Genomic DNA, 22,255 nt, shown 5'->3' on the forward strand with positions numbered 1-22,255 from the left:
GACAGATGTTGATGGGACACTGTGACAGATGTTGATGGGACACTGTGACAGATATTTTGTGCACTGGGACAGATGTTGATGGGACACTGTGACAGATGTTTTGTGCATTGGGACAGATGTTGATGGGACACTGTGACAGATGTTTTGTGCACTGGGACAGATGTTGATGGGACACTGTGACAGATGTTGATGGGACACTGTGACAGATATTTTGTGCACTGGGACAGATGTTGATGGGACACTGTGACATGTTTTGTACACTGGTACAGATGTCCATAGGGACACTTGAATAGATGTTTATAGGACAGTGGTGCTTAATGTACTGTGTGGAGGTGGCTGCCGTGTGTTTGATCTGTGACAGCTTTCTCCCCCCCCCCCCCCCCCCCAGCACTGAGCTCAGCCAGAAGAACTGGCACAGAGACATCCATCTCTGTTTACACTGTGAAGGCTGTGATTGGACACAGCCATCACATGATCAGGAAGGCCAATCACAGCGCCCATATCCCGATCTGTGATGGGATGTATCAGAGGATCCAAGCTATCATAGGACTGCACCGCTGCGTGGCCTCCCATTCTGAGTGTTTTAGGGGTACGCCCATTCAGAATGAGGAAGCTCCCAACCCGCCATTTATGTACAGTGGCCGGGTGGGAAGCAGTTAAAAGAGAAGTATGGCTTGAGCTTAAGCTTCACTTAAATTTTGCAGTCCTACGACCCAGAATCAACCAACAGCAGAGTAGTGTGCCTGAGATTGACAGTCATGGCTCTCTGCTCAGAGTTCTCTGCTGGGCGATCATCAGTGACTCGATCTCTCATGTCACGTACTGATCGGAGACTGAAATGATGAGGTTGGCCTCTCTTGTATATCTAGTCCAGGTCCCGCTGAGGATGGAACAGAGGAACATGAGGAACACAAGTGCCAGCAGGTATTGATAGGAGAGCTTGCAGCAGGTGATGCGGCCCCAGGCTGGCTGGAAGAACATCAGGTCAGCAACTGGAACTGTACATGGAGATCCAGCCAAAGTTAAAGGGGCACCCCACCTAGTCTGTAGGGTCTGGATGCAAAGCTTGTCAGAGCTCTCAGCAGACTTGAGACAGGAACTCACTTTGGAGAGCAGAGCCGGTACAGGCGACAGTGGTAGGCACTCCAAAGGATATGGGAACCAGGCCAGAAACAGAAGTGTGGTCATGTTATATTCTTAATATCTAAATTTTAATTTGGTCCTATACATATATAACTCAGGTTATGAAATCCCCTGTAATTTTGTTTACATGAAAGGTCTTTTGAACTAATGACTTACAGACATTTGAGTTCTCAATTTCAAGAAGCTGTCAAGACATTTTTGATTGATATTCCAAGTTTATATTTTTGAAGGGAATTCATATTTTACTGATATTCTATTTGAGAAACGATGTGTATATTCATTCTGTGGCAGACAGATTGTTGTCACCCCCCACTTCCTGCGTCTGGTGTTAATTAGACATGCTGGTCGAATGGAATTCTTACTCCTTGCCCCCACCCTTGTGGGGTGATCATAGGAGTAATATGGGATAGACATGTGCGATTAGTTTTGCACGAATGGGAAATTTGTACGAATTTCCGGAAATTCATACATTTGGGAGGATCCGAAATACAAATTTTTATGCATACGAATTTTGTACGAAATACAAAATTTCGTATATATGAACTTCAGATCCAAATTCCGTTACAGTAGAATCGGACAGAATGATCGTTAATTACGATTATTCGTTATGATGAATTTAAAAACCCCAGGAATTCAGCACAGCACGGGGATGGTGGGAGCCCCTCATAATGATAAAATCAAAAGAACATTCGTAATTGCTACGAAAAGTTTGCAAACCTAACAAAAATTTGTATTTTGCACGAATCCGAATTGAATTTCAGACACGAATTAAGAAATACGAATTAATTTTAATACGAAACAGAACGAAACACAATGAAACACATGAAACACAATGAAACACAATGAAACACAATGAAACACAATGAAACACAATGAAACACAATGAAACACAGTGGTGTAGTGGTTAGCACTCTCACCTAGCAGTAAGACGGGTCGCTGGTTCGAATCCCAACCACGACACTACCTGCCTGGAGTTTGCCTGTGCCTGTGTGGGTTTCCTCCGGGTACTCCGGTTTCCTCCCACAATGCAAAGACATGCTGGTAGTTTAATTGGCTTCTGTCCAAAAATTGGCCCTAGTACAGTGATGGAGAACCTTGGCACCCCAGCTGTTTTGGAACTACATTTCCCATGATGCTCAACCACACTGCAGAGTGCATAAGCATCATGGGAAATTTTTGCCGCCCTCTTTTTAATAGTTGCCTTTGCCTATATCTAGCTGGGAGCCCGTGGTAGCATGTGGCAGCCATGTTAGTAGGATTTACTTTTAAGTTTTGCTGTTTCTGTTTTTAAAGTTTATATAAAGTTTTTTTTTTTTTTTGCCCTCACCCAATATGGAGCCTGTGGTGTCACGTGGCGGCCATGTTGGTGTGATGTACTTCCTGTTTTTCATCATTTCTGGTTTCCTCCCCTCGGCTCAGAATGAGGCTTGGTTCTAGTTTGTGAAGTTTTTATCACTTCCGGGTTCCGGGAGGTTCACATGATGTACTTCCGGTTTTGCCGCCCTCTTTCTAATAGTTGCTTTTGCCTATATCTAGCTGGGAGCCTGTAGTAGCATGTGGCAGCCATGCTAGTAGGATTTATTTTTAAGTTTTGCTGTTTCTGTTTTTAAAGTTTATAAAAAAAAAATTTTTTTTGTATTAGTTAATTTTTGCCCTCACCCAATATGGAGCCTGTGGTGTCACGTGGCGGCCATGTTGGTGTGATATATTTCCTGTTTTTCATCATTTCCTGTTTCCTCCCCTCAGCTCAGAATGAGGCTTGGTTCTAGTTTGTGTATATATAACGTGATGCGGCAGCGCGTTGCCCATGCCCCGGACGATGCCACATACGGCGAAACGTACGTAGGGTGGTCTTGACGTGCTTGACGCAAATCACGTGACATTTGGGCGTTCGCTTTGCCGGCCGGCTTTTCTTAACGCTGATTTGACCTTTATGTTTGTGAGTATGTTTTTTATTATGGAATAAAAGATTTTGGTTTACGGTTTTACGCTATGGGAGTCTTTGCTTGAATGGTCCAACCACGTGAAAACGAGGTGATGTCCCTGTGTGATGACCCCTAAGATTTCTGATATCAAATGCCTTTCTGATTCTGGGATTTAGTAAGCGCGCATTTTTACCATTTATCAGCACGGTGTTGAAGGAAATTCTCTCTCGTGCACCCGCATAGGATTTCTTGAGAAGAAACACTTATGATTATTGGACTGTTATGCCCACGATTACATCTTGATGAAGAACTGTTTTCTTATATATAATTTCTGAGCACTTTATTCATAATATTTCTGATTGTTCACAAAAATTCTGTGCACTTTACCACTTATGCTCATTACTACGTCTTTATGAGGAACTGTTGTTTATATATAATTTTTGAGCACTTTATATATATATATATATATATATCTAAAACCACAATTTTCATACACCTCGCGCGCCGTCTAGCTCAATGTAAAAAAATTTAACAAGCGCTTAAATCAAAAACTGCATATATGCGTTTTGCTGGAGGGTGTGGAATTACAATCCTATTTCGCAGCTGTTTTAATTAGGATATATACGTGGATATAGCCTTATCACTATTATATAAAGAAAACTCTAAAAAAATGGTGCAACTCCTGCAACAGGTGAGTTAATCCATCAATGATGATGTCAGTAAGACGAAACGCGTCAGGGTGGAACCATACGTGATTGTATGCAGCAGGAGCGACAGGAATTAGAGGGGGAGAAGTGCTAAGCCGAGGAATACTAGCTGAGTGAGCTGTTGCCGAAGGCGGTATGACCACCGTTTAGCCTAACCATCTTCCTTGACCCTAGCTGCCAATCTGCATATTGTATTTATGCTTGTTTTCTTTCTACCTTTGTGAGTGCAATGTTTGTGGGTTTTTAATTTAATAAAGCATTTATTGGTTTTACGGTATCACGCTATATGCACTTTTCTTTCTTCTGATTATACCTTGATGGAGATGGAGTGGAGGAGTATATGAAGAAGTGAAGGAAGATCCCTGCACCCCTCGCCTATGAGAATTGACTTACTAACTGCGAGAACCCAGCTATTGTCTGGTAAGAGTAATACCTAAGGGGGACTACCTCTCCACTGGCAGTAATCTGGGACAGGATCTTACATGTATGCATGTGTGGAGGTGTATGTCGGGCATTGGTGCAATATAAAACTACATATATCTTTCAATGAATTAATTGTGAGACCGGAATCTTCGCTATCAAGCTTTAATCTTCAGTTGGACATTGTTTTATATAAACATAATATCAAAGACTGATCCTGGGAATCATTTATCTTCCCTTTTTTTTTTTGCTTGATCATTTTTTAGGAGTTTTTTTTTTGACTATGTGAATGCTGTCTTTTGCTAATGTTTATGGTTAGATTAATACGCGCTGTTTCTAACTCTTTCTTGATGGATTAACTCACCTGTTGCAGGAGTTGCACCATTTTTTTAGAGTTTTCTTTATATAATATATATATATATATATATATATATATTTTTTTTTTTTCTGTACACTTGATTATTGTATGAGTTATAGAGTATATTTTTATTATTCACTTAGTTGTGTTTCTATATTATAATTTTTGACTAGTTATAGTGTCTACATATTATTCTGTTATAGGTTTTAGATATATTTTTTTAGATTTTTGTAATTGTGAGCACGGTTGAAATTTCTGACTATCATGGGAACTGTAGTTCCAAAACATCTGGAGTGCCAAGGTTCACCATCAGTGACCTAGTATATGAATGGGGACCTTGGATTGTGGGCTCCTTAAGGGTAGGGACCGATGTGAGTGTGCGATGTACAGGGACAATTGTAGACACTCACTCAGGTTGAACTGGATGGACTGGTGTCTTTATTCAATCTTACTAACTATGAAACTATAAATTTATTGATGGCGCACATGTCTAATATGGGAGTGGTTAGTTTGGTGCAAAATTTAACAAAAGGATCAGGTTTATTTAATTGAAGAGCTGCATGCAGGAAGGTTTCTACTTCTACATCTCCTTCATAGCCCTTGTACACACGGGTCGGACATTTCGACAACCAAATCCGTCGGATTTTGTCCGTCGGATCTTGTCCAAAACTGTTGCATACACACGGGTCGGACAAAGTTGTCGAAAAATCCGATCTTTCAGAACGTGATGACGTAATTTCGTTACGGAGGGACTACGTTCAGGCTAGTAGCCAATAGCTTTGGTGTAGGAATTTGATCTGATCATGCGTGGCACTTTGTCCGATCGGAATTCTCTACACATGATCGGAGTATGTCCGATCGGACCAGTTTGTCGGAAAATATTTCCAGCAAGTTTGAAAATTTGGTCCGACGGATATTCCGACGGAAACAGTCCGACAACACGGTCCGATAGGACACATTCCGACGGATTCTCCGACCCTGTGTACAAGGGCTTACTCTTCACTACTATAGAAACCCAACATACAAAACTTTTTTTTACAGCTGCTCTCAGAACAAAAGGAAACAGCAGACATTTTAAGCACATGTCTTGAACTTATTTTTTGAAACAAACAACTTTATTTCAAATCTTTGATCCTATTTGAAGTTACATTTATTTTGTATTTGAATGTACAACTTTTGTAAGTATTTTTGTAACTTTTGTGTGGAAATAAATCACACGGTTTGATCCAAACTGACTCAGTCATACAACTAAGAAATTTTGTCTCACAATCATCTAGAAAAGGCAGAAGAGTCTTTTCACAGCCATATTGACTTTTTGCATTGGCGCACACCAGCCAGTATCAATTTGGCAGACGTTTTTGTACCACTTCCTTGCTTGATCAAAGGGGAGAAGTGATATACTGAAATTAAACTTTGGAACTATTGAAAGAACCTAGAAGAAAAATCGATCGATTGATGATTGTGAAGACCTGAGAGTTTCGTGTGGAAATCAGAAGTCTTGAAAGACGGTTATTTGAGGTCAGCGCATAAAGGAAAAAGTTGGTGAGTGGAAATCATGGAATGTGTTGATTGCCTAGCTAATGAAAGCAAATTGGAATTTAAAGGTTTAGCGGATCGTGTGTCTGACACTGTTTTGTGGAAATCAATGTATGAACAATGTTTACAGGCGAAGGTTAAAATTGATAAGGTTTGATTTTTATTAGCTATAACAAAGAATAATTTACGTAATGTAATGAAACCGGGTACCTGTTTTTAATTCAATGGTTTATGATGTGCCAGAAAAAACATATGATTTGTGTAGTGAACAAATCAGGAGGTAAAAATGTTTCAGAAATTACACAAACACATGAGAATTTATCTATTGAACCGAGTTCTTCAAACTGCAAAATTTTTGTCACTATATTGAGTAGACATGTGCATTCGTTTTCCTCCGAATGCATTTTCGTCCGAATTTCAGGTGTTTTCGTTTTGACAAACGATAACGAAAGCACAGAATCCGAAAAACAAAAGATCCGACGTAAATAAATGCTTTATTTTCATTTTCATTGTTACAGCAGTTTGATATAGAATAGGAGATTCGACGTGACTCTGACAATAATCTGTGTCTATAGAACCTGTGGTCGAATGTGCCTAACCTTACCTCTATTAGTCCAAGATTATATAGAGAAAAGATTCGACAGAGAGAAAAGATTCGACAGAGAGAAAAGATTCGACAGAGAGAAAAGATTCGACAGAGAGAAAAGATTCGACAATGTTATTGGCTGATTGTAACCAAAGAGAGGAGCAGTAAAATATCTAGAACTAAGTACACCCGTACAGCCAACTTACTTTCACTTACGATTGCTAGCAGAGAGACACACACACTGAATCATTTCAGAAGACAGTCAGTCTTAGCTGGTCCGTTTGAATTGTCACTTGTCAGAGAACCCGAATTATTATTAAGCATAAGCACAGCAGCAGAACAATAGTGAAGCAAGCTACAGTTCAACTTAGCTTTTTCCTAATAATCTGCTGCTATTGTGTTAGTGTGAGAACCTTATAGTCATACTAGTGTTGCTGCTAGTGTTGTTGTGATGGCCTCAGAGGCTGCCTGTGTTGTGGGGGGGGATTTATTATTATAGAATCTTGTTACCTGTCTGATCAGTGATCGCTATCACCAGTCCACCAGTTTCTGTTTGAACGAATATATAATATATATATACAGAAACACTTGTAGATGGCCCAGGAACGTCCTCCAATGCCTCCATGTCGCTCTCACAATGGGCTGCCGCCATATTCGTTATTATCAGTCACTCACTATCTGACACCTGACACTGTGAGACTTAGACCATTCATTCCACATGAACGATGGAGATTCGACAAAGCAACGAAAAACACACACGTTTATAATAATATTCGACGGAGCATCGAAACTGTACAACGCTGCAATTACACATTTCCGGAGTCAAATGCTCCACCTATAGGCTATATAGAGTTTAGCAGCTCCATCGAATCTTCTTTATACATTCGACAGACACCATAAGCCTTCAAAGACAGATTCGACCGTAATTCATGTGGATTTTCAGACGAATGCAATTTTTGACCGAAAAACAACACAAATAAAAACTAATTTCGGGAGTAACTAAATAAATGTATTGTTCTGACGAACACAAAATTCCGAAACAAAATATTTCACTCAGCACATGTCTAATATTGAGCATTTGGAGAGTGAAATGGAAATGGAGGATGTTACAATTTCAAAAAACTAACGCATCTCGGTGGTCACGACAAGGAATATCAAAACGCAGTCAGAAACAGCAAAAGCATCTTATATACCAGATTCTCCTATTGAATTGGAGGAGGAGGCAAGTGAGGCAGACGTACACAAACAAAAGTTATTAGATAGAGTGTCTAAGCTTAATTTGCAAATACAAAGATCAGTTGATTACATTTTTTAAAGATATCCCGCGCTATGAATTAAGAGCATATGCATTTCACAATGGGGGTGTCTGAAAGTTTTTGTGATCATTTCAACTTGAGTGATGATCAAAGAAATAAAATTTTCTGTAAGTGGGTCCCTAATTTTATGGAAAGGCATTTAATCAAATCACCATATCTTGATAATCATGGAGCTGAAGTTCATAGGGATGCATCTGGGAGATTGCGGCAGTTATTACTGAGTATTACGGGGGGGGTGGGACGCAAATGGCTGAAATATTGGACTCCAGACCCGATGGGTAAGTGATTACAGTATATGGATTCTGAGTAATATGGCGGCCCTTGACTCGACCCTGCGGAACTCTCTTCTTCCCTTCCTAGTTTCTTCTCTTCCTATCTTTCCTTTCTTCTCTATCTATTGCTATTATGATTTTGAAGCTCTTTCCTACTTAAGAAGCTAATTCCTCTAATAAACCATACCATTAATATGCATTATTGTTATAGTAGTAATTATAGTTGAATATATCATTTACATTGTATTGAATATATATCTCTGAGCATCATTACTTCTGTTGTATATTATGTACTTAACCTATTCTCAAGCTTTTTTGGAGAAAATAAGTATACCAACTCTATCTGTAGAAGACTTTGTGGCACTTGAGGCTCCAATTACTATCGAGGAACTTCAAAAAGCTGTGGCAGAGATGCCTAATCTAAAAGCACCAGGACCTGACGGACTACCAATCGAGGTTTATAAAAGATATGGTGAGGTTTTATTACCGCAATTGTTGGAGACGTTGAGCCAGGCCCTGGCGATCGGGACCTTGCCTTCCTCAATGTTGGAAGCCAACATAGTGGTTATCCCCAAGGAGGGCAAAGACCCTACGGACCCTGCTTTGTACCGCCCGATTTTGCTCTTTGGTACGAATGTAAAGATTTTAGCAAAAATACTGGCAACACTCTTAAAAAGAAGTATTCATAAGCTTATCCACCTGGACCAGTCGGGATTTATCCCGAACAGGTCTACCAGTATTAATATACGTAGACTTTATTTGAATATTCAAATACCGGTGGACAATGGAGGCTCCAGGGCCTCCATTGTCCACTGGGTATATCGGGTATATCATACCCCCAGGAAAATGTTTAAAATGAGTTGGAGAGAGAATGATCAGTGTCCTAGGCCGGAGACTTTATCCATATGTTTTGGAGGTGTCCGAAACTGTTTAGGTATTGGACACAGATTATAGACCAGATAAATAGAATTTTCAACCTATTGTCAAATACTCTATGGTATGTTCAATAAAATCTTTTTGACAAGGAAATATTGGACTCCTTAAGAGTTACAATACATGATGGCCCTTTTCATTTTAGAGAGAAATTTGACAAGGCATTCAAGATGGTATATGCATTGGAGGACAAAAATTTGGCTTTAATAAGGGCATATGTTCAAAAATTTACATATTTAAATCCTGCGTCAATGGTGTTGGCTAGTCAAAAAGAAAAATTTAGATGAGGCAGCTTCAGTTATAGATATTGTAAGGCCGCGTACACACGGGCGGACTGTTCGCCCAACTTTGTCCGCTGAACAGTGTTTCAGTGGACAGTCCGCTCGTGTGTGGGCTTCAGCGGACAGTCTGACGAACAAAGTTTTTCGGAATTCCCGTAAGACAGTCCGCTGAAACTTGGTTTGAGCGGACAGTCCGCTCGTGTGTAGGCTTGTTCGTCAAACTAAGTCTCGCGCATGCTCAGAAAGAATTTACACGGCGAAGGTTGCATTGCAGTGTATAGGACGTCGTTTTTCTAGTCCCGTCGTACGTGCCGTTCACGTCATCGCGCACGGTTTCAGCGGACTGTTCGTTCATCGCGTGTAGTCAAGTCCGCTCATGCAAATTTTGAACGGACTGTTTGTCAAACTGTTTGACGAACCTAGTTGGGCGGACAGTCCGCCCGTGTGTACGCGGCCTAAGAAGACAATTAAAATGAAGTAACTTAAAAACCAAGATATCTGTCATTCACAATAGCAATTTTAAAAGGGACACCCAGACTAGGTTTAAAGCAGGTGATGCCGCCCCCTTCAGGAATGACAGGGTAAGACAGTTTGATCATAAAAAGACACTTACTTGTTTCTATTGTCAACAAGTCGGTCAGTATAAATTGCAGTGTAGGAAGTATTTAAGAGATATTGAGTTGAAAAACATTGGGAAAGAAAATGGATTGATATCCTTCTGCCCCACCTTCAGCAGAAGAAGTCAAGACTTTTTCTCCTTACACTCCTCTGAGGAAAGAGCTAAGAGAGATTGGTATGAACATGAATGCACATTCAACCAGTGACATCAATGGGAGACAGCCATTATTGGCTTCTCCATGACAAATAGAGGAACAAGAATTAGTATTTTACAATCTAGATTATGTAGCTTTCATATTTCTAGACAAGAGTGGTCGTCCTTTTTTAAATGCTAAAATTTATGCACAAAAGGTGAGAACTTTATTGGATACAGGAGCTCAGATCAGTGTCACTGGTTTGAAATGACCTGTTTTATCGGATGCAGCAATTTGCACAATTGTTGGGTTTAATGGAACAGGTGATTCTCAGGATAAAATGTGTAAAAATGTTTCTTTTGAAATACCAGGTTGTTTGCAAACTGAAATTGATATGTGGTTTTTCCAGGGAGCAGAGAATATAATCGGTACAGATTTTTTGTTTCAAAGAGGGGGGATAATTGATTTAGGAAATGGAGGCATTTGGAAAGGATCAGCTAATCGTAAGCCTGTGGTAACTAACTGATCCAGCCGATTATTCAGAAGTGGGAAGCATCTGTTATGTCCCGTACGCACATATCGAAAATTCGGCCAGCAAAAGACTGATGAGAGCTTTATTGGACTTTTGGTGGCCAAATTCCCGCCAGAAAAAGATTGAGAGCAGGTTCTCAATTGTTCGGTCGTAAAAAGTTCAGATCGGAAATTCCGATCGTCTGTACAAATTCCGATTCTGTCCGATTCTGTACATATATAATAATTTAATAGGAGATGAAAAGGTGGATATTGTAAGAATATGGGATTTTAAAGTAACAAGAAAATTTGCCCAAATATGTGTTAAAATGAGTATTACTGTGGTAGATATGATTATTACAGAAATCAAACAGTCTTTATAAATCATTGAAGATGAAGATAGTTTGTGTTTGGTATGTAGTACACAAATATATTTACCTCAAAGTTCATTGTTTTGGAAAATGAATGGTGATTTTTTTGGGTAGCTTTCTTCACAGTACTACTAATATAATTCATAAAGGCATTTTTGGTAGTGTGAATTGGACTCATGATAAATTCATTTATCATCAAATAGGTGTATCTTTAACCAGTTGAGATCCGCGCTATAGCCAAATGACGGCCACAGCGCGGATCTCCTTTGCCGGGACTATGTCTATTGACGTCGTCCCGTGCACGAGCGGCCTGCGCACCCCCTGAGGGGCGCGCGCGGCGCGCTCTGTGATCGGCGAGTCTATGAGACTCACCTGATCAAGGATCCGAGCAAGGGGTCGATCCCTTACCACGTGATCAGCTGTCAGCCAATGACAGCTGATCAGGTGACATAACGGAGTCGGTAATCGGCAGAAAAAAAAAGAGCCGATCACCGGCGGCCGTGATCGGGACATCGGTCCCGATCACGGCCAGCCCTGCCAGTGCCCACCTGCCCCCTGCCAGTACCACCTCATCAATAAATAAATGCCCCCCGTCATGGCCACCCAGCAGTGCCCATAGTGCCACCCAGCAGTGCCCATAGAGCCACCCAGCAGTGCCCATCAGTGCCCATCAGTGCCGCCCATCAGTGCCCAGCAGTGCCACCTATCAGAGCCACCTATCAGTGCCACCTATCAGTGCCCATCAGTCCCATCTATCAGTGGTACCTATCAGTGCCCCTTAGTGCCACCCATCCATGCCACCCATTCGTGCCACTCATCCGTGCCATCTTATCTGTGCCCATCTGTGCCCATCAGTGCCGCCTTATCTGTGCCCATCAGTACTACCTTATCTGTGCCCATCAGTACTACCTTATCTGTGCCTATTGGTGCCACCTTAACTATGCCTATCAGTGCCCGCCAGTGCAGCCTATCAGTGCCCGCCAGTGCAGCCTATCAGTGCCCGCCAGTGCAGCCTATCAGTGCCCGCCAGTGCAGCCTATCAGTGCCACCTCATCAGCGCACTTCAATGAAGGAGAAAAATGACCTGTTTGCAAAATTTTATAACAAACTATTAAACATTGTTTTTTTTTTTTTTTTTTTTGCATCTTTTTTTGTTTGTTTAGCAAAAAATAAAACTCCGAGCTGTAACTAAATACCACCAAAAGAAAGCTCTATTTGTGGGAAAAAAATGATAAAAATGTCATTTGGGTACAGTGTTGTATGGCCGCGTAATTGTCATTCAAAGTGCATCAGCGCTGAAAGCTGAAAATTGGTCTGGGCAGGAGGGGGGTTTAAGTGCCCGGTAAGCAAGTGGTTAAATGATACCGGTTTATAATGAGTGTTGCATATCAATAGAAAAATGTAAGTGTTGTTGTAATGTCTCCAAGGAGAACTCCATGTATTGATAAGAAAAGTGTTCCGGCTAATCCTTTCCAGATTAATCATTTTCAATCCAGAGATCTCTTGAGAGAGGGAAAGTTTGTCATTATATTGTGGAACTTTAATATTTCAGAATGGAAAATTTCTACAAGGTTTCCACAATGTCAAGGACATTTGGTTAATATTGAATTGGTTATTGAAAGATGGTTTGGAATTAATAGTAGGGATCATAACAGGAATAAGTATTGTTGAATGTATTTTAGGAGGAGTCGGCACTATTGGAAGTATAGCAAATAGTATGGATATTAACACTTTAAAGTCTGATCTTGAAACAGCTGGTCTAGTGGGAAGTAAAGGTATTAAGGTACAAAAAAATTTAAATCAGATATTAGATGATATGGTTATTAAAACAGCTAATAAAATGGGTCCATCTATATTACATCTTCAAAACATTACTCTCTACTTAATAAGTGAACAACATTCTCATATAATCAGAGCATGCTTAGAGATCCAGACTGAATGAATGTCCCACTAACTTTTACTAGGGGAAGAGATGGACTCTAGTCCCTGCTTTGCCGGAACACAGGATCCATGCCTTCGCTGCTGTCACAACGGCGATCTGCCTTGTTAACATAGATAGACTGCCATTCTGTCTCTCTGCAGGATGATCAGCGTTTGCTGGTGAACACTGAGTCCGCAGATCGGCTCCCAATGTGTATAATCACAGTGGAAACGTGCTGGCATCGGTGTGGTTTTGCACCCTCTACCCGGAGGGTGCGGGGGTCATATATATATATATATATATATATATATATATATATATATATATATATATATATATATATATATATATATATATATACGTGATCTGGCACACAGCTGCCACCCTGTAGCAATAAAACTGCTATAGGGCAGTCGGCAAGAGGTTAATATTTTATAATTGTTAGGCTCAATCTCTAAATGCTGTAACCCAGTGGTCGGCCATTCATAATGGGCGCACCCCCTTAATCTCAGTGCGCCCGGCCACTAATCTACATGAAGGGCACCAGGCGCATGGATTTCTATGGGGATTATTATTTTTTTTTTATTATTTTGTTTTTATTATTATTATTTTTTAGAAGCACATGATCAGGGCCTGAGGCTCTAACTGGCTTCAAAAAGGGTGGGCTCTGGGTTTCTCAAGCCCACCCACTTGTGTGACATTAACTAATTAATATTTGCTATTGTCTTCTTGCTTCTCCTCCTGACCAATCAGGAAGCGGTCTGAAGACCCGATTGGCCGGTAGCAGAAGCAGGGGGGAAGCCACAGAGGAGGAGAAGCAATGGGGAAGCCACCAAAGCCAACTGGGAAGCCACAGAGGAGGAGAAGCAACGGGGAAGCCGCCAAAGCCACCTGGGAAGCTGCCGAGGAGGAGAAGCAATGGGGAAGCCACTAAAGCCACCTGGAAAGCCGCCAAGGAGGAGATGCTATGGAGAAGTTTCCAAAGCCACCTGGGAAGCCGCCGAGGAGGAGAAGCAACGGGGATGCCGCCAAAGCCACCTGGGAAGCCGCTGAGGAGAAGCAGTGGGGAAGCCGCCAAAGCCACCTGGGAAGCCACAGAGGAAGAGAAGCAATAGGGAAGCCACCAAAGCCATCTGCGAAGCCACAGAGGAGGAGAAGCAACGGGGAAGCCGCCAAAGCCACCTGGGAAGCCGCCAAGGAGGAGAAGCAACTGGGAAGCCGCCGAAGCCACCTGGAAAGCCACCGAGGAGGAGAAGCAATGGGGAAGCCACTAAATCCACCTGGGAAGCCGCCAAGGAGAAGACACTACGGGGAAGCTCCAAAGCCACCTGGGAAGCCGCCGAGGAGGAGAAGCAACGGGGATGCCGCCAAAGCCACCTGGGACGCTGTCGAGGAGGAGAAGCAGTGAGGAAGCTGCCAAAGCCACTGGCTATCTGTGAGATCTCCTAAGCTAGTTCAGGTGACACAAGGAAAGAACAGGTAAAGTTGTCCTCACAGGGGGTATTGGATTTGGATGTGGAGGAAAGGTTTCCCGGCATAGAGGTTTTTTTTTCACTGTGATCACATTGACCAGTTCTGACAGCAATTCGATGGCCAGGAAGGAAGCTGATTGGCTCTTGGACTTGGCTCATTGGACTCCATCTGTTTCAATGACATATTACTGCTGTGCTTAGGGTTATATTTATCAGAGATTCCCTGGGCAACTCACCAAGTGAATAATAAAATATATTCAGCCAACTGAGCTGCACCTGATTTGCCCTGCATTTCATGGTCACATTCAATCATTTTAGAGTTGGGTGAATGTGCAGCAGGTGAATTCAGTTGCTGCTGACAAACAGCCATTGAATCTCACATGCAAGATAGGCATTTCTGCAGATGATAGCTTTCCATGGTGTATAAACATCAGGCTCCTTGGTGTCCAAAGTGCTCAGAAGGGGATTCAAGCAAGGAGGAACCTACTGTATATATAAATAATGTCAGTCATGTGACTGCCCTGTCTGTCTCCCTCCCCAGAACTGAGGACTGTAGTGATGCTCATCCCAAGGCGCCAATGTTGCAAATCTCTGAAGTTTTTCTTTTACACTCCCCCTCTACAGTTGTGTGCAAACTCCCTACAGGAGCCACTGTAAGGCCGCATACACACGCGCGGACTGTTCGCCCAACCTTGTCCGCTGAACAGTGTTTGGGCGGACAGTCCGCTCGTGTGTGGGGCTTCAGCGGACAGTTTCAGCGGACAGTTGGCCGAACAAGGTCTTACGGAAATTCCGAAAAACTGTCCGCTGAAACAAGGTTTCAGCGGACTGTTCGCTCGTGTGTAGGCTTGTTCGGCCAACTAAGTCTCGCGCATGCTCAGAAAGGATTTCCACGTCGGAAGGTTGCATTGCAGTGTATAAGACGTCGTATTTTTCGTCCCGTCGTACGTGCCGTTCACGTCATCGCGCACGGTTTCAGCAAACTGTTCGTCCGTCGTGTGTGGCCATGTCCGTCCATGCTAAGTTTGAGCGGACTGTTTGCCGAAACTGTTGGACGGACAAAGTTGGGCGAACAGTCCGCGCGTGTGTACGCGGCCTCAGACTTTAGCTAAGGGCAAACCAGAAGATATGGCTGCCTGTGTATTTATAGGAATGACACCCTGTGCACTGATACTACAAAAATGCCAGATGGTTCAAAAAAAGAGAAAAGCGGAAGTACTATGATCTTCCCTGTCAGTATTGGGGTCTGAGTCCAGCAGTAGCTCTTCTTGCTGAGCTGCCTGAGATGCTGGATGGCATGTTGTCTGATCCCTTAGATAATGGGTGCCCAACCTGTGGCCCTCCAGCTGTTGCAGAACTACAAATTCCATGAGCCTTCACAAGGCTGACAGGTACAAGCATGACTCCCAGAGGCATGATGGGACTTGTAGTTTTACAACAGCTGGAGGGCCACAGGTTGAGCAACCATACCTTAGATGGTCTTGCCTTGTCTCTTGTTTCTGGTGAACCTTTGAAGTCCTTGCTCTTCCCATGAACTTCCTGATTTAAGCCATGGCTTTGCACTTTCCCTTGATCCCAACATGCAGCCACTTGTTACCGACCTTTGTCTTGTTAAATGATTACGCTCCCGCTTGATTCCAACATGCAACCACTTGTTACCAACCTTTGCCTTGTTTACTGACTACTCTTCTGCTTCATCCCTACTTGCTATATCTGCTACTGGACCCCGGCTTGCTCAGCTCCTGGTGGGACGATCCTGAGGATCGGGGCCTAGTACTAACATGCAGCAAAACCCATCTCCACCATCAAGAGCTCTGGTAAAAAAAACGGTTAGTTCTCATACCCCAAACCTTGGATGAGCCAGTGTCAGTCCCCCTCCCCCCCCCCCCCCAGGGTGGCCTGCATGTGTACTTATCCAGCTGGTTGGTGGGAGCCTGACATTCCCATTGTCGTCATTGGAAAAATAGTAGAAGCTGATGGAAGGATCACCTGGTAATTGGGACATAAGACAGAAGAATTTGAATAATGGGCACATAGGGGTTAATTATTACTGCTAAATAGAAACTCTACCTGTAGATCTTTTGTGACCTATTATGGGTTTATTGACACCTTACTCCCACAATGGAGCAGTTGGATTCAGCTGGGTTCAGATTAGCAACTTTTCACTTGGACAACCACATTAGTGGTGGGCCACACCTAGAGTGATACAATTTTTTTATTTTTTTACCTCAGATTCACAAATTGAACACTTAGTATGAGATTTAAAGCCTAAAATAAGATCAGCAAAAGGTACATTACTTACCTTCAGTGAATTATGGTCCTTATGGTTCTGTGAGCTCCTTTAAACCCTTGACACTGGCTCCAGCCACCCCTTTAAGGGCTTAAGAATGCCGGGAGGTGGGGCGGAGGTTTTGGCCATGAGACCGCCGTGATTGGCTGTCATGGCGGTCACATGATCGGAAAACTCAGTTTACGTTAGCCACCGGTCACTGTGCCAGGAGCGCACATGGGCCGCGGTCTCGGCACAAGCTCTATTGGCGCTAGAGCGCTCAAATATGCGGCTGCTGAATTTACTGCTTTTCTCTGGTGAGTGTGGACCCAGAGGGGGAGCAAGCATGGTCACCTGAAAATCATCACTTCAACTGTTTACAAGTCCAACATTCCACATTGGATGGACTTTATATGATTGCACTTTATACTTTTGCACTTTATATCATGCTGTTAAGCCATATTGTGATATCGTAAATATTGGTATAGGTTTGCATTATAGTGTATTGGTTTGAACTAAAGGAGCAGCACTGAGTATAATTTATCTTCTGCATTTACTGGGGTCTTGTACCTTTCACTTTAGCAGCAGCTCGATTATATCACTACATATTGTTTTATTTTTCAGAACAACCTGCCTGTGCGATCCCCCCGGGAGGGTGTGCAGCGAGGCCTTTTGGTAGTGCGGTGCGACGCTCCAACATACTGCATCCTCCGATCTCGGTAAAGAGCCTATGATGTTAGTTCTTTACCATGTGATCAGCTGTGTCCAATCACAGCTGATCACAGTGTAAGTAGGAAGTACTGGTTATCGGCATTCCTATATTCATGCTTATAGCACATACATGAGTAGAGGAGAGCTGATAAGTGGCTTTCCTGACAGAGGAGATCTTCCGGTATGGAAGGGGTTAAATAGGAAAATGAAAAAAAATATATATATTCTGAAGTTCTCTTTTTTTTTTTTTTTGTCCTGGCTTCATCACAAAATGTTCCTTTCCATGAAAAAGAACTTCTTCTGCTATTCAAATCTCCGAGGTTCTGGTTACACAGCAATCTGCTCCATATAGTGAGGATTTTACTAACAACTTTGGTTTGCAAATGGAACATTTTCAGAGGCTTTTCTTTTATCTCTGCCTTTGTGTGTCCCAGCCTTCGATGAGTAGCAAATGTTTTAGGGATATAAAATGAATGAGAAAAATTAGATGTTTAACCACTGAGGCTAATTCTGACATATCTCACATACAGGTAAAACAAGTGTTTTATATAAATCCTGAATAATAATAATAATAATAATAATAATAATAACTTGACCCCAAGAGAGAAAAAGGCTTGTTGTGACCTCTATGCAGCGCTATCCTCATAGAGACCACTGATTTTAAGTCTTTTTTCCCCACAAGTGCAGAGGCTGCCTGTCCACCCAAACAACAGTCCATGCAGCCCGTCTCCAATGAACAGTCTAGAGCAGGGGGGTGCCCAACCGGTGTTCCTCTGATGTGGCCAGGGCTGGACTTACCATTGGGCTTGACTGGGCTCAAGCCCATGGGCCCAGCCCAATAGGGGGCCCCTCCGAGATACTTAGCCAGGTGTACTCGGCTTGGCTCCGCTCAGTCACTCCCAGTCCCGCCCTATGATGGACATAACACAGGGACTGGGCATGACTGTGAGCCAACCCAAGTACACTCGACTACTCTCGGCTCCGCTTGGGACTGCAAGAGGACCCGAGAACCACCGAGAGGACCCGAGAGCCACCGAGATACAGAGGACTCTGTATCTCGGCGGCGTAATTTTTAAACTTCAAGACTGCAATGACAAGGCTGCAAATGACAAGGCTACACTGACAAGGCTGCAAATGACACTGGACAAGGCTGCAGATGGATGGGCAAGGCTGCAGATGGACACTGATAAGGCTGCATTCTTTAAACTTTTTTTCCTTAAAATTCCCTCCTAAACTTGGGTTGCATGTTATACGCCGGCGCGTGTTGTACACTGATAAATAAGGTAATATATAGAAGCTAGGGCCCGAAAGTGACTCAAGCCCAGGGGCCCCCACCACCCTAAGTCCTGCCCTGGATGTGGCCCACAACATTCTGCTCTGAGATGGTGGGTCAGCAAGCTTAGATTGCGGGGTTGCCGACCCACCATCCTGGGGCATCAGTGTTGGTGATGGATCTGGCGGTAGAGTAAGCAGGCTGCTACAGAGGGGGCAGGGGCCGCGTAAGCCGATATGCTGTTGAGATATAGTACAAGTGTGATTTAACTGTACTTCTGTCTCGGTCTGATTTCATGATTTCTGACACTCTATCACTCATCAGAGGAATGGGGAAATCAACGTTTACAGTATGTTTATCATACCAACCATTGTAGGAGGATTTTATAGGTTTCTTGTGTCCTTGAATTTAAAGAGCATTTATGTGACAGTATGCAAGCCTTAGCCCATTGATGCTTGGAGATATAAATGCCTAGCATGGTTGCCCGTTTTTCTCTAAAGTTATCTTTCTGTTGATCAGCACCTTGTTGCAGCCATGCTAGGATTGGGACATGACTCTGTTATTTCCCCTTTGAAGCAGAGTGTCTCAATGTCTGTTGAAGGTCTATTGTACAGAGTTTTGGTTTTGTGTGTTGGGAGGTAGCTGCGTATCTGTAGGTATGTCCAGAACGGAAAGTCGCTAAACTTAAATTCCTCCGACAGTGTAGATTTAAAGAGGAAGTAAACTCTCTCACTCTGATGCTTCTTTTCATTATGTCCATTATAATAAGTAATTATCAAACTATAGCCACTATAATCCAGCCCAAAATACATATTACTTACTGTTTAAAGAAACTTTAACCACTTTCAGACCGGACCATTTTGCTGGTAAATGACCAGAGGTCTTTTTACACTTTGGCACTGCGCTGCTTTAACTGGTAATTGCGCGGTCATGCAATGTTGTACCCAAACAAAATTTGCGTCCTTTTCTTCCCACAAATAGAGCTTTCTTTTGATGGTATTTGATTGCCTCTGCGATTTTTATTTTTTGCGATATAAACGTAAAAAGACCGCAAATTTTGAAAAAAAATGATATTTTCTACTTTTTGTTATTAGAAAAATCCAATAAACTCAATTTTAGTCATACATTTAGGCCAAAATGTATTCAGCCACATGTCTTTGGTAAAAAAAAAGTCAATAATTGTATATTTATTGGTTTGCGCAAAAGTTGTCACATCTACAAACTAAGGTACGTTTTCTGGAATTTACGCAGCTTTTAGTTTACGACTGCCTATCTCATTTCTTGAGGTGCTAAAATGACAGGGCAGTACAAAACCCCCCCAAATGACCCCATTTTGGAAAGTAGACCCCCTAAGGAAATTGATAAGAGGCATGTTGAGCCCATTGAATATTTTATTTTTTTGCCTCAAGCGATTGAATAATGACAAAAAAAAAATTTTTTTTTTTTTTTTACACAAAGTTGTCACTAAATGATATATTGCTCACACATGCTATGGGCGTATGTGAAATGACACCCCAAAATAAATTCTGCTGCTTCTCCTGAGTACGGGGATACCACATATGTGGGACTTTTTGGGAGCCTAGCCGCGTACAGGGCCCCGAAAACCAAGCACCGCCTTCAGGCTTTCTAAGGGCGTAAATTTTTGATTTCACGCCTCACTACCTATTACAGTTTTGAAGGCCATAAAATGCCAAGATGGCACAAAACCCCCACAAATGACCCCATTTTAGAAAGTAGACACCCCAAGCTATTTGCTGAGAGGCATGTTGAGTCCATGGAATATTTTATATTTTGCCACAAGTTGCGGGAAAATTACAAACTTTTTTTTTTTTTTTTTTTTTTTCACAAAGTTGTCACTAAATGATATATTGCTCATGCATGCCATGGGCATATGTGAAATGACACCCCAAAATAAATTCTGCTGCTTCTCCTGAGTACGGGGATACCACATATGTGGGACTTTTTGGGAGCCTAGCCGCGTACGGGGCCCCGAAAACCAAGCACCGCCTTCAGGCTTTCTAAGGGCGTAATTTTTTGAGTTCACTTCTCACTACCTATTACAGTTTTGAAGGCCATAAAATGCCAAGATGGCACAAAACCCCCACAAATGACCCCATTTTAGAAAGTAGACACCCCAAGCTATTTGCTGAGAGGCATGTTGAGTCCATGGAATATTTTATATTTTGCCACAAGTTGCGGGAAAATTACAAACTTTTTTTTTTTTTTTTTTTTTTTTCACAAAGTTGTCACTAAATGATATATTGCTCATGCATGCCATGGGCATATGTGAAATGACACCCCAAAATAAATTCTGCTGCTTCTCCTGAGTACGGGGATACCACATATGTGGGACTTTTTGGGAGCCTAGCCGCGTACGGGGCCCCGAAAACCAAGCACCGCCTTCAGGCTTTCTAAGGGCGTAATTTTTTGAGTTCACTTCTCACTACCTATTACAGTTTTGAAGGCCATAAAATGCCAAGATGGCACAAAACCCCCACAAATGACCCCATTTTAGAAAGTAGACACCCCAAGCTATTTGCTGAGAGGCATGTTGAGTCCATGGAATATTTTATATTTTGCCACAAGTTGCGGGAAAATTACAAACTTTTTTTTTTTTTCACAAAGTTGTCACTAAATGATATATTGCTCACGCATGCCATGGGCATATGTGAAATGACACCCCAAAATAAATTCTGCTGCTTCTCCTGAGTACGGGGATACCACATATGTGGGACTTTTTGGGAGCCTAGCCGCGTACGGGGCCCCAAAAACCAAGCACCGCCTTCAGGCTTTCTAAGGGCGTTACAGTTTTGAAGGCCATAAAATGCCAAGATGGCACAAACCCCCCCCCCCCAAATGACCCCATTTTAGAAAGTAGACACCCCTAAATTTAGGGGTACACTAGTGAGACTAGGTAATAAATGGCGGGTGCCCTGAAACTATAAAAAAATAACTAACCAACCAGCGTCACCTGTAACAGTTATATGGTGATCACTGGTGAAAGGGTTAACTAGGGGGCAATCAGGGGGCTTTATGCGGTAGTATATGGGGGTCCCTGGCGCTATAAAAAGCTGCGGAGAACCTAAATACCTACCTGCCTAACTAGCGTCACCTGTGACACTAATACAGCGATCAGAAAAACGATCGCTTATTAGGCTGGGTTCACACTGGAGCGATGCGGGAACGCCACGAATGCGCGGCGGGTTCCCGCATCGCATGCCTCCCGGCGGCAGTTCACACTGCCCTATGCGAACTGCTGGGAGTGTCAGTGAAATGTTAATGACACCCCCAGATCAGTTCGCATATCGCAGTGCGATCTGCAAACTTGGATCGCATGGTGTGAACACCCATGCGATCCGATTCTGCTGCGGACCAAAAAAAGGGTCCCGTGCGAGTTTGCGGCGGGTGCGGCGGGTGCGACACGAATTCAGCCATACTATCTGTATAGCTGAACTCGAATCGCACAGAGATCGGATGTGATTTGCACTGCAGTGCGGTG

This window comes from Lithobates pipiens, unplaced genomic scaffold, assembly GCF_037356315.1.
Source record: "Lithobates pipiens isolate NorthernLeopardFrog02 unplaced genomic scaffold, aLitPip1_a1.2 Scaffold_22, whole genome shotgun sequence".
Lineage (NCBI taxonomy): Eukaryota > Metazoa > Chordata > Amphibia > Anura > Ranidae > Lithobates > Lithobates pipiens.